Source organism: Octopus bimaculoides, chromosome 1 (assembly GCF_001194135.2).
Source record: "Octopus bimaculoides isolate UCB-OBI-ISO-001 chromosome 1, ASM119413v2, whole genome shotgun sequence".
Classification (NCBI taxonomy): domain Eukaryota; kingdom Metazoa; phylum Mollusca; class Cephalopoda; order Octopoda; family Octopodidae; genus Octopus; species Octopus bimaculoides.
The window spans coordinates 90230015-90232591 of NC_068981.1; positions in this window are offsets into that span (position 1 = coordinate 90230015).

Below are 2577 nucleotides of genomic sequence, written 5' to 3' on the forward strand. Positions count from 1 at the left end.
ATATTTTTTACATACTTTTTTTTTGGTGGTGGGGTCTAGAAGAAAGAACAGTACCGTTACCTTTGCAGGCCCTCCGGGACCGGTTTGCAGGAAAGACACGAGCAGGGAGAAGGTTACAGAGAGCCGATGTTTCTCGGGAGGAAAGACTGGGAATATGGTTAGTACGAGGCCGAGGGGTTTTTCACGCATCAAGTGTAAATAAGGGGTGAAAAGACGATGGAAGGCGGCGAGCTGGCCGAATCGTTAGCACGCCTGGCAAAATGCTTAGCGGTATTTCGTCAGTCCTTACGTTCTGAGTTCAAATTCCGCCGAGGTCGACTTTGCTTTTCATCCTTTCGGAGTCGATGAAAAAAAGTACCAGCCGAGTACTGGGGTCAATATAATCGACTATCCTCTTCCTCTAATTTCCGGTCTTGTGCCTATAGTAGAAAGGATTATTGTAGCGCTAGAAAAGGAAAGAAGGGAGACAGCAGGCTTGTGCACCAGAGGCTGGAGCGTGTCTGTTTGTGATTGAATTCTAGTTTGTCGAATGGCTTTTCTTAGGATGAGACCCGGGATATTTGTGTGCGTAGCAGCAACATCGGTCCAGATATGGGAGTAGTACTCTATTATGGGCTTTACTTGAGTTTTGTAGAATGCCACAAGCAGTCGGAAACTGAAAGATCTTCTGATTCTGAAGAGAACGATCAATGTTTGAGATACAAACCCAGCTATGCTCTAAGGCTATGCTTTCTCCACAGGAGATCATCAGTAATAGTAACCTGCAGCATTAGAGCTACTGCTAGTGTTCTAGCTGAGAGCCGCTTATGTGCAGTGCGGATGTGGTACAGTGGTGTGTGTTTGTTTTTATATGTGTAATGCTCGAGTTTTTAGTTTATTATATTGGGTTGACAACTAAGTTACTGCCATTTTTTAAAATTTTAATTTTTTAAACGGTTTAATAAAAAATAACTAATTAATAATGTATTCACCCTTGTTGTTTACAACTTCTTCCCAACTTTCAACAAGATTTTCAATACCTCGTTTGTAGAAATCACCCGATTTCGACTCGAAAAATTGATCCAACCAAGCTCTCAACTCTGCATCAGTATTGAACGAAATTCCACGAGATCGAAAGAACTGGAAATCCGTTGGTGCCAAATCAGGAGAGTACGGCGGGTGTGGCAGCACTTCCTAGCCATGCGTTTGAATGGCTTCCTTGGTCATATTGGCGATATGAGGGCGGGCGTTGTCGTGCAGCAGAACTCCATGCTGCCGATTAGGTCTTTTCTCTTGAATAGCAGTGTTGAGTCGTTCCATCTGTTGGACATAGAGTTTCGTGTTGACCGTTTGTTTCCGTTCAAGCAATTCGTAATCGATAATTCCTTCCCAGTCCCACCATACGCACAACATCGGTTTTGAGCGGATGAAGATCTTGTTTCACGCGCGTTGTCGCTTGTTTACCGGGGTTAAGCCATTCCTTACGCTGCTTCATGTTGATGTGCAGGCACCATTTTTCGTCGCCAGTAACGATTCGGTAAATAAATCGTTGCTTGTGTCCATGAGTTGAGCAGTGACGAGCAAGCAAACCAGTGGCGATTGTGGCTCATTGATTTTTTGCTCTTGTCACTTTAAGTTTGCGGCACCCATGCTCCATACTTCTGAACCTTTCCCATCGAGTGAAGATGCTTCTCTATAGCAGTGTGGGAGCATTCCATTTTATCTGCCAGTTCCCTTGTTGCTTGACGAGAATTTTCATGCAAAAGTTGGTTTAATCGCTCTTCATCGAACTCAACTGGACGGCCAGAATGAGGTGCGTCTTTGAGGTCAAAATTTCCATTTTTGAACTTAGCATACCAATCACGAGCGGTTCTTTCAGCTATGGCACCCTCTCCATACACAGCATAAATATCACGAGCAGCTTTTCAGCCTTAGAGCCTTGATTAAAAGCAAAAAGAAGGAGGTGTCGAAAATGCTCGTTTTTCTTACCTTGACATTCCATTTTAATGATCTGAAAATAAACAAAAATTAACTAAAATTAACAAGAAAAAACAAAAACAAAATAGATTCTAAATTGATTCAAAAATAGAATTCTCGAAAAAAATAGATTCCAAAATTTATCAAACAATACTAAAATGGGACAAAAACGCAAAACATCCAGACAGTTAGGTGATACAAAAAAGAACAACAGAACATCCAGACACACTATACAAAGAAAACAAGGACGGGTCATTCGGAGTTTTCTTTCATCAGTCGAATTCCAGATTATCTTTGCAATTTCGGCTGGTTATACTCGAGATTGCTCCAATCTGGCCAGCCCCAAGGAAAAACTAAGCCAAGAGCACTAGATTCCTTGGAAGAAAGCAGCGAGTGAATACGAAAACAAGGACGAAAAAACCCCCGGAGAAATGGTACACAAATACAAATAACAGGATACTAACAACGGGTGTCTTTCGACTAAGGACGAATTGAATTAAGCTGGCGTGTGTGTAAGTAAAGCCTTACGGCAGGGATATAAGGTATGACAGGCACAGGGAGGAATATAAATGTTGCACGGATGGTAGTCGAACCAAGAAAGAAAGATCAGGCTAATATATA